Genomic DNA, 11,482 nt, shown 5'->3' with positions numbered 1-11,482 from the left:
TCCTGACTTGGTATTAAGTAATAGAAGGAAGAGGGTACGGTCTAAGGAACATTGTGCTTCCTGAAATTGTCCAGTGTCTTCTAGATACGAACTTTTAAAGATATTTTTGTTTCTCTCATCTTAACCCTTAACCAGTCTAGCACTCTGAAAGTTTTCCCCCACATTGAGCATCCTGTGCTTTTGCTTTCTAAGTTTAAAAAAAACCCACACACGCCAAAATTGCTACTTTACACACAAACTTTTGAGCACTTAACACATGGAGAAACTGTTCTAATGACTTTTCCCTTTGTAATTGTAATGCTGCCTAAGAGTTCATTTGTTCCCTTAGGATTTTTCAAAATAATACCTCTTTAAATCTTCTAAAATTTTGACCTGGTAATCCTTTTTAGCTGTGTGACCCCAGCAGAGAGATTAAGTCTCTCCATGGGGTTACCTGGCTTTCACTTGTTCCTTTCTCAGAATAGAAGCCATCTGTAAAGGAGCAGTAGCTTAATTACATAATATAGGTATAACATATGGTACTCCTGCTCTATTATAAAAACTTCCCAATCTACTTTCTCAGAGTACCTTTTCACTGATGTAGTTTTGCCTTACTACCAATTTAACGTAAAAGTGTGATGGATATTTTTATCTTTACTCTTTAGAGTGTGCACTTTTTAATTTAATCACAGTCTTAGACTAAATGCTGATGAGGCTTTTAGTTGTAATGTGGTCCACTTCAGTTTCCAAAAGTGCTCTCCTTACGGTTTATTGTAATTTTAAGTATAGGGATTTTAAAAAAAATCTCATAACCCTTTTTCTATTGCCTTTTCATACGTCTCCTTTATATACTTATTAAAGCTTCGTTGTCTCTGTTCTGCTTAGATTTTTTTTAATAACCATATGTAATTAAGGCACTTTAGTGATGTTAGTCTTGTCCACAATGTCCATTAGTTGTGAGTCTTTCTTTAGCTTACATGGAGGCAATCTTTTCCCATTCCTACCCTCTACTTCCATGTATGTGAGTATGCTGCTTCTCTCTCAGACTTTGAGATGTTCAAGGAGCGTGAACATAGGTTGAACTATGTTGAGTCTGTGCTACTTGGTCAGTATCTTATTACAGATAGGGTATTCAAACTAAGACTTGAGCCACATTAAGATCAGTTCTTGAAACTGATTTTTTAATCTGTGTCAGGGTACTAAGCTTTTCTAGTGAGTGTCAGGTAGTGTAGATGGGGCATAACATTTAAAATGATGGTTGAAAATGTCTGTCAGCTGTTTGGTGTTGTGAAAGTTATTCTGCATTCATTCATGCTGCCAAACTGGACAGCAAAACCTTATTACCTACATCATTTTTCGAGCCTGTTTCCTTTGTTGTAACCATTCTACTTAAGGGTATGCTGAGTCACGAAGTGGTGACTTTCCTAAGGTATCATGGTGACTTAATGCAGAGCGGCAAACAGGATACAGGAGCCTGTCTTACTCCCATACCTTGCTTTCTCCCAATATCTTCATACCATGACACAGCCTAAAATCAAGTCTTCAGGCTCTGACTATTGTTGACTCACTAGAATTCTACATGGGAATAATTGGGAGGGAAAACTCTTCTCATTTTCATAAAGGAAATGTTCTTATATTTGCTAGGCAGAGTGTGCTAGGCCCATGTGACTTTATGCATGTAGGACTATGTGACTTTAATACTTAATGTTGCTCAGTGATGCCCTTTGATTTAAGCCATTTTTTTATACATGTTCAGACTTGAAAGGCTTTCAGAAAAGCTGCAGACCAGTACCGGTCACTAGCCTAAGTCTTAATTGCTTTAAAATTCTTGGGCATTCTGGACAACTATGTAAGCCAAGCAGATAAGAAAACAATGTAAAATCAGTTCATTACTGAAATGGTTCTCTAGTAGAAAGTTACAGGTTTTAACTTGCCTTAAAAAAAAACAAACAAAAAAAACCCAACACACCTGATGGGACTGATATTTTGCAGCAAGTCTCTCTCTCAATCTAAAAGGCCCACGTGGGGGGAGAAAGTCCTCAAAAGCAGCTGCTTATGTTTTTCTTGCATTATAAATTAATGTTTAAATGTAAAGAGAGAAACTTAGAGGCAATTTACCACTTAAGGTAACTTCTTTCCCTGTGTCTTGGATATGGGTCAAAATTCCATGGATGAGATAGCATTTAATGTTGCTATTAGGGCTATCAGATTACCTGACTACTTCATTTTATATGTACTGTAAATTGGCAAGGTAAATATAAAGTGTCTTGTTATTTAAGGTTATGGGAGTATTGTTAGCTAGCAGAATTCTCTGTGTCCAGTGTTGACTGAATCAGATTAAATATAACTTATATTTAGTTTCACACTTTCCCTGTTCCTCTGTGAATATTTCATTTCAGAATTTTTATTCTATTGTGTTTGGAAAAAGCCACTAACAACATCCTGGCAAAGTGTGTATGGGTTTATATTTATTTTTTGTTTTTTTGTTTTTGTCTGCTACTATATAAAGAGACGAGGAAAACACTGTCCCGCCAAAGGGACACTTCTGTAATAGAAACACTTATTAATCTGCAGATTCAAGCCATTTGGAGATTTAGGGAAAATTGCTGATGTATGGAGAAGGCATGCCTTTATTTTCAGTAAGTTGTAAGAATTTATCATTAAAGCTTTTGGCATCTGAAAGCTAAAGTGTGGATATTTAAGTGTTTAATACATTTATATTAGTGCATGGAAATCCCAGTTGCTGGCCCCAAAGGAGTTGCATGTCTGAGATAGAGAATCAGTCTGCAACTACTACTCCACTCTAGATGCAAGTCCCAGTTTTGTTTTTTTTGTTCGTTTGTTTTTTGCCCATCACTTATGCAGCCAACAACTTGGATTTTTGTTTAAACAAAAGGCGTGTGATATGATCTCATTTAAATTGTGTGAACTTGCTATCTCCCTTATTTTTTTTTTTAGATTATAACAACGTGCTATTTGGGTCACGTTACACTTTTATGTGAAGGGAGGTGTGCCTTCCAGAGAAGGGAATGAGGGCCCAAGCCAAAAGGGCAGGGCTCCAACATGCATTTTTCACAAGATTGCCTGGGAAAAAAAAAACAAATGCCAAAATGAAGTTGTGTAACTTAAAACTGACCTTGGGCAGTTCTAGCTTGTATGTTCCACTATTTGTATCTGATAATGCTAGAGAAATTCTTTGCTTTCTCACAAACATGCCAATCCTTATTATCTTAAGGGACATGGCTAACCTGTTTAGGGTCCCCACATTTGCCTTTCTTTAAATGAAGATAAACCCCATGCAGTTTTCTTGGAGAAGGCCTTATTTTTTTAAATTATATATTATTAGCATAGTGCCCAAATAAAGCTTCCATTATATTCCATTTTCACATGCTTATAAATTTATGAAATTTACATCTTGGACTGATACTTTCCATGCTTGAGTCTTTGCTGATAGTGACTCTTTTGGATGGGGGAGGGAAACAGGCAGGATATTTTTCTTTAGGATGGAAGGAGGAATTTGTACAGAGTGCCGTCAGCCTTTGTTTTGGGTGTTGTGGATGATACTAAAATGCTGCTTCTGCGCATATCCTGTAGTCTGGAAGGTGAAATTGGATTCTGAATGAGCAATGGTAAAAATAGTTGAGTAGTTCAGTCAGTATGCCAACTTCCATCTGTAATTCTTCCCAGGGATTCTGTGAACAACCTTTTGGCTACAGTTGGTACTGGTTCTCTCTTCTTGGAAATTAAACCAGTCATTTCTTTGAATAGGCAATGGAACTTTAGTATAGTGTAATAAACACATATTATAGGACTGTGTGGAACTAGAAATCTTGGCCTAAATGTTTGACTGATTTCTGTAATTCAAAAGGTACCAGAGGATGTAAGACTTCTGAAAACAGCTGAGTCCATGTCCAGCACAAACACAGACAAAACCTATTTCTTATACATGGATCTTAACAAGCGAACATTACTGGGAAATGTCAATTTTTTTTTTTTTAGTAACATAGATTAAACTTTGGTCATGCAACACATAGGGTAAAGGGGCTTAATCCAGTTGCAGCAAACTATATTTTTAAAGCTGTATTGGGCATAAGAAAATCTAGACTTTGAGATTATAGTTTTAAGAAAATACCATTAGCATTTTTTCCAGTCAAGACATGTATAAAGCTTGTATGAAAATCTTATAATGGGACACATTTTAGTGGTTTAGGGTTGAGTGGATTAGCAACTTTAACTGACAGTGCCACAACTTGGAAGTCAGTCTCGGAAGATAGGAGCTTTCTGTTTTCACTAATGGACTTGGTGATGGACGCTTTGAGGTGTCTAGTACTTTTGGCTAAGACATGTGCCAACCCAAGATACAGTTTGCTGAGATAAAGCAGTGAGCTACCAAAATAAATACGTGAGATTCCTAGCTCGTTGAACTTTTGGCATTCAGTTTAGCGTGTAAATTACATCCTGGAACAAAATCTGGGTACAGATTATAAGGCATATTACATCTTCTAGTGAAAGTTTATGGCGGAGTTGTAAAAGGCTGAAAAATGTGGTTTATGATGGAAACACCAACTTAGCCTTGATTTATTACTATGTGCCTAGGCAAAGCTATAAAAATGAAAGGTTTGTTTTAGATAGCAGGAGATACAAGTCCTTTTAAAACACGGAAAAATAAGATTTTATCCTCTTTAAATCAGATCTAAGGATAGAACATTCTGTTGTTGGGGGGGACAGAAAAGTCAAGTAGTCCTTTCAGTGGAAAATATGAAAATGCTAATCCTTGTAAGGTAAAGTGTGTTGGTACAGATCAATGCCAGCTTTCCATTTGCCTTTTCTCTAAATCTGTGAAAGCAAATGGGTCTTTTCAGCTTCAGTTCTCAAAACTGGACATCTGTCCGTGTGTGTTACGACGGACGCTGCTCATTATCATCGTCTCATTAATAGGCAGCAGGTTTAAAACGAATAAAAGGAAGTATTTCTTCATACAACGCACAGTCAGCCTGTGGAACTCTTTGCAAGAGGGTGTTGTGAAGGCCGAGACTATAACAAGGTTCAAAAAAGAACTAGATAAATTCATGGAGGACAGGTCCATCAATGGCTATTAGCCAGGATGGGCAGGGATGGTGTTTTTAGCCTCAGTTTTGCCAGAAGCTGGGAATGGGTGACAGAGGATGGATAACTTGATGATACCTGGTCTATTAATTCCCTCTGAAGCACCTGGCATTGGCTGCTCTCAGAAGACAGGTTACTGGGCTAGATGGACCATTGGGATCTGACCCAGTATGGCCATTCTTATGTTCATATCTGAAGGCAACCCCACCAGAATTCCTGACCAACCATAGAAACTAGAATTTCAGATCCATGTCTACATTCCCAGCAAGTTATGGTATTCAGATCTGGGCTTTTGGTTTGGGTCCATGTCTAATGCAAATTTAAGTTAAACACTTAAAGTTAAATTAAGCATTTGTATGATGTTATGATCCACTATGGAAAACAAATAAGCTATACCACACACAGAATTCTGGGTACTATTACAGCCCATTACATAGTCCTGATTGTTCTATAGGATAGTAACTAGCTGTAAATAGAGAAGTGTATTTTGGCAACTATTGAAATCTACAGAGCTAAAATGTTTAGTTGTAACCCACATGAGGGGAAAGAGACACATTCCCCTTATACTGTTTACTTATATTTACTATTTTAATAATGGGCTTTGCTATTTTTCTATATTTAAATTAAGTATAGAAAGTTGAGGCAGAAGTTCAGGAATAAAAAAACAAATATAATTTGCAGGCCAGTAAAGGATTTTCTTTCATTACTGGGCAGGACTTGCCCTGTGGTGGTGGTATATGATCCAGCACTTTTCATACATCTAATTGCCCTTGCTTCAATAGCAGAAATAACTTTCCATCTAACTGTTAGTGGTGCTGCTGTGGCTGGTTGTCAGGTATGTGTGTGTAGGGCCATATGTGTCTGTATAGGTAGCACAGGTCCAAGACACCCACTGGCAGTGGGGTTCTGCTCTTGGAGTGGAATAGGGACGAGAGTGTAGCAGGTGATGCTGTCAGTACCTAAGGCCTGGTCTATGCTGGGGGGTGGGGGGGAACCAATCTAAGTTACGCAACTTCAGCGACACGAATAACGTAGCTGAAGTCGACGTACTTACATACTCACCATGGTGTCTTCACTGCAGTGAGTCGACTGCCGATGCTCTCCCGTTGACTCCGTCTGCGCCTCTCATGCCAGTGGAGTACAGGAGTTGACGGGAGAGCGCTCGGGGGTCGATTTATCGTGTCTAGACTAGACACGATAAATCGACCCTTGCTGGATCGATCGCTACCCGCCGATCTGGCGGGTAATATAGTCATACCCTAAGAAGATGTTTTCAATGGTTAGTGGCTATTTGCACATCTTCTGTCTGATCCACAGGCTAGTGTTTAGTAGTAGATCTAGTGGAATGTTTTTGCTCTCCAAGCAGAAAGGGCTTAGCTTGGAGCCCTTGCACTCACAAGTAAGATGGGTAGAAGTTATTACTCTTGTGAAACAAATTATACAAGTATTCCCATGGGGCAGATTAACAACTGCAAGACTCCCTTGAAGTTTAATACCCAAGAGCAAAGCTCTGGAACTCTCCCATAAAAGCCATGCTTTCATAAGGAATTCTTATGAATGTAGAGTTAATTGCGTGCACACGTTAGGTATGCAATTTCATGCCCATTTTCCAGAATCTCATGCCATTATATTTCAAATAATGAAAATTGGCCAGTTGCATGGTTTTAGATTCAGTATGTACTCATCATAGATAATACAAGTGTGAACTTTGGCTGCTGAATAATCAACCCAGTGACCAATATCTTTAAGTGTTTTGTTTCTCCTGGGTATGTCCAGCAACCTACAGTTCTAGAGAACAGTTATGAGAAATCTTCCTTACTGAGTGAGAAATCCTGCGACCCATCCCTACTAAAGGGCTGATACATTCCTTTTCTGGCAGTGGCTTTTGTTATGGGGAACTTGGTCTTCCAGCTTCAATGAGCTAATTTTAAAATTGTGGGGAGAGGAGCAGGCAGAAGTGGGAATGGTGTTTTGTGCATATTTCCAATCCCACCCCAGATGTTCCAGGTAAATCTTAAACTCTGTAGAACATCAAATAGGTACTAATCGCGCTTGACACAGACAAAAGATTTCCCTATGCCTAATGATAAAAATGTGTTATGACGTGTGATCCCCAATTGACTGGGCTGGAGTTGAGAACATGTCACTACTCTGTCCTGTTTGATCTCTCAGAATGAAAGAGGATTATACTGGTTCCAGCCTCTGGGCTACTACTTTCCAAACACTGTAATATCTGCATTCAATCAGTCAGTAGTATATAACCAGTGGCCTCTTGCTTATGCGTGCCTTCTTCAAGGCACGTGTAAAATAATGTTAGCCACCTCTACGGTGTGAGGCAAGCCCTCTTCAGTGTATGCTGAAATACCTGATGTGAGACTTGAGCTATTTGGTAATTAAGCACTTTGTAAAGAATGTGGGGCTAGCCATTTGTCATAGAGGCCTTTCGTTCCCTTGACTCCTGTATAGTACATCTTACTTTAATTCTAGTTCCCTATTCTCCCTGACATCCGCTGTAGTTTTGTTCAGATAGGTAGGACAATATGAGCTGCTCTATAATCTGAGAACAAATGTCTATTTATCAAGTTTGCTTAACGTATTTCTGGATTCACTCCAGGCTGACTATGTAAATGAATATTGTGCCCTTTGATACTACAGCAGTACATGCATTAGAAATGCTTACAGTTATTCATAGCAGGGACTTCATAACAACCTAGATGTTCAGCTCAGACAACTATTTTCCATATGATACCATATTATACAAAGGTGTAATGTACATACAAACTACATTTGACAATCCAGATATATTTAATAGAACATGAAAGTGCCCATTTTTGCAACTTGTTATACAGTAGATGTAAAATTAAATCTCTGTAATGGGGATGTGAAGGCCTTTCAGAGTGAAAAGGAAAAATCCATCTGGGTTGTAAACACCCCTTTTTCCATACCTCCCACACTTTTTGGAAATAAACTCCATTACCTGTGTATCTATTGTAGGGATGTCCACACTGGCCCATCTGGATAAAGGAGTAGGGAAGGTGAGGGGAGAGTTCATAGAACCAAGCCAAAAGCCTGCACAAAATGCTCTTGCTATAAACGGTCAGGGATAGTTGGGACTTGCTTTTGACTATGTTCTTGATTTCTACAGTTGGTGCATGATGGAAGGAGCATCTGGCCTGTGACCCTGCTAATGGAGGGCTTGGTTGATTGTCCTGGTTCTGTTGAACACCAGAAACCATAATCCCCCGATAGGGTGGGAGGGAACATATTTAGTGAACAAGTTATTTTGATGCTTGCTTGGTAAGCCCTCTTTGAGCCAGCCTTTATCCATTTTTTGCCTTGCTTTCCCCAAATATCTTACTCAACTTCATCAGATTTTCTAAGGCTGCATTTGTTTTCAATGAAACTTTTTGTTCATGTACATAACAGTAATTAATACAAAATTAAATTGCTGCAGGGTGAGCGACAAATTGTTTTTAATTTGGTTAATGTTGATTCTACTTATTTCCTTTCTTCTGAATTAATTTTAAGGTGGAAAGTCAAGTAGGACAGTCCCCTTATCTCCTGCACTTAATGTTGATTTAACAATGAGAAGAAAAACATAATATCCATTTTAAGACAGTGATGAGCATTCAGTCAGGTCACTCTACAGGCTAGACTGATAATAGACACTTCATGTTCATGTACTAGGTTCTCTAACAGTGCTTTTTTGTAGGGGAAATCTTAATTTTATATAGAGATTTTTTAAAAATATTGCACCCACCTTTGTATACAGAGAATTTTTAAATCCATGATTCCGTAGCACCAATGTCCAGGAAATAAATTCTCGCAGTACATCAAAACTAAAATGTCTGTTGGAAGAGAGCAACTTCCAGAGGTCAAGTCCTTGTCTTTATTAGGGAAATTGATCTCAGTTTTTATGATTTAACATTTATATTGCAATACTGCCTGCAAGCCGAAGGTCATCACCCTACTTCGCTAGGTGCTGTACAGATATTTTCAGCACTTTTCACTAAAACTCTGATTAAAAACTGGTTCTGGTACTCTGCACTAGGGCTCATTTCTTTCAACAGTAGCGAAACGGAAACTGTAGAGGTTTTTTTGTAAACTTTCCCAGTATGGAGATGGTCCAAGGATCTTTCATTAAAGAAGCTCTGCTTCCAGCTTTCTCTTGTCTTTAAATGTGGTAGCTGTTGACTCAAGATTTTGACTGATTTTTCAGTGAGAGAGGAACCAAACAGCAAGGTCATAGATCAAATCAGCGCATTGAATTGCACCTGGAAACTATTACAGACTATGAAGCACAGGTGTGGCATATCCCATGCAGTAACTAAGTAAGCAAGTTGCTTCGTTCTGCGTAGTGGTTTTCTGTCAGGCATGTTGCTGAAATCCAGTCTTGAGGCATGAATTAACTATGGGGAAAATAAAATATCTGAAATAAACTATTCCATCCAAATTCAGATGGAAAAAAGAACTTGACTAGTACTGGTATCTGGGCTTCCAAAAGTGCCTGAGGAACCAACACCTCCCCCCGTTTGCAAATTTGGATTTAAAAATGGAGGACAAGATTTTCATATGTGATTAGAGATTTGAAGTGTATTCTGCTTTTGGGTGTCTAACTTGACACACCTTTGAAGGACCCTAATTTTCAGATGGTGTGACATGTCCCCAGTGTACACTCTGGAACTGTGGGACTGCTGTGCCCCCTTAACTCTCCAGCCTGGGCTGTCTCTAACAATGCTGTGCTAGTGACAAGCAGCAAAACTCCTCCAGGTGCTATGATTATTCAGTCAACAACATGCAGGGACACACCCAGCTAAAATTGCATGAATGCTCTATCAGCCACTTATGAATTATACAGAGGGAGACACCAGCAAATCTCCCCAGCCTTGTACTCCACTGATGTCCCATGTTATACTGTTTCAAGATCTTTTCTTGAACAGTGCAAGCACATTAATTAGTCCGTCACTTCGTCAAAGGAAAGTGGCCGTGCACCAGCCTTGAGATTCCCCAAGCTCTTCAATCAAAAACACACTGTCTTAGATAAAATATAAAAATTAATTTATTAACCACAGAAAGATAGATGTTAAGTGATTATAAGTGTTAGGTACAGAGGTCAAAGTTGGTTACATAAGAAATAAAAATAGAATCACAGTCTAAATTCTCATAGACTAAGCAAGATTTGAATCAAGCGGTTTTTCTCACCCTAATAGATGTTACAGGCAGCTCACAGTTCTTAATACACAGACTGAATTTTCTTCTTAGCCTGGGACAATCTCTCAAAGTCTTTGTCTTCCAAACAATTTTCCAGGTGTTGAGATGGGGGAGGAGAGAGGCCAAGTGGTGATGTCGTTGACCCTCATTTATACTTTCTCTCCAGGTACTAGAAAGATCATAGCTGGGACATGGGTATTAAGTAGCCCCCATTGTGTATGTGCCCTCTCTGAGGAATCTCTGGGAGAATCGATTCTTGATGGACCATCAGCACCTCTCTGGCTAATCCAGATATAAATCTGTCATGTCAGCGTGTTGCTCCTTTGTTGCCACTGAAAGGTTACCTGTGGGCATTTCCCACTTACCACATTTTTCTGAAACAAACGTATCGCAATACTTCATAACTTTACTACCCTGTTGAATCGTATATACTGTCATTGCATGTGATGATCAACAGATCAAGGCTTTTTAAATGATACTTCACAAGGCATACTTTGTACAAAACATACCATAATCCTATCATAGTGGTGAATAAGGGGGCTCCAGGTTACTATTTTGTGATACAGACTGTCACAGTGGGTGCTCAGCGCTTTCTGAAATTGCATCTGTTTGAGGTATGGCAGCTTGGGCATTCAAAAGCTAAAGCACCCAAAGTCACTAGACACTTGAAAATCTCGATCTACATCTTAGTGTGTGCATGCACACCAAACCCAACTAACTCCTGACATTCTCTTCTCCATATGCCTTCTAGTTATGGAATTCCTTTTAATATATCCAGTCTCACCAGCACACGGATCCACTAAGTTCCTATTGAAGAGTCACAGGCACCTTGTTTGGAGGCGTGGTCATGGCTATACAGTACTACATAGTGTTAACTTCTTTGCTACTCTGTTATTGGCTCAGCACCTGAAAATTGGCGGAGCTCTGTTCAGTGGTTTTGCTGGGTGTTTTATTACTTTCTTGATATGCACAATCTCATGGTTTAATTACAATATACTAAGAGTATTATGGCTGCTAGGGTAGTAAAACTGTGTTTTCTTTTAGATTTTCTTGCCAATACCTCTCAAAGGGGCTTTCTGTTCCTACTCTCTGCCTATAATTGTGCCATCGTTCAATGTAGCCAGCTTTTACCCTCATGACAAAAATGGATCTCTCTCCCCTGGCACTTTAGTTCTGGCTACAGCAG

This window comes from Chelonia mydas, chromosome 10 (genome assembly GCF_015237465.2).
Source record: "Chelonia mydas isolate rCheMyd1 chromosome 10, rCheMyd1.pri.v2, whole genome shotgun sequence".
In the NCBI taxonomy this organism is placed as follows: Eukaryota; Metazoa; Chordata; order Testudines; family Cheloniidae; genus Chelonia; species Chelonia mydas.
The sequence above is the reverse complement of the archived record's forward strand: the minus strand, read 5'-3'. Positions refer to the sequence as shown.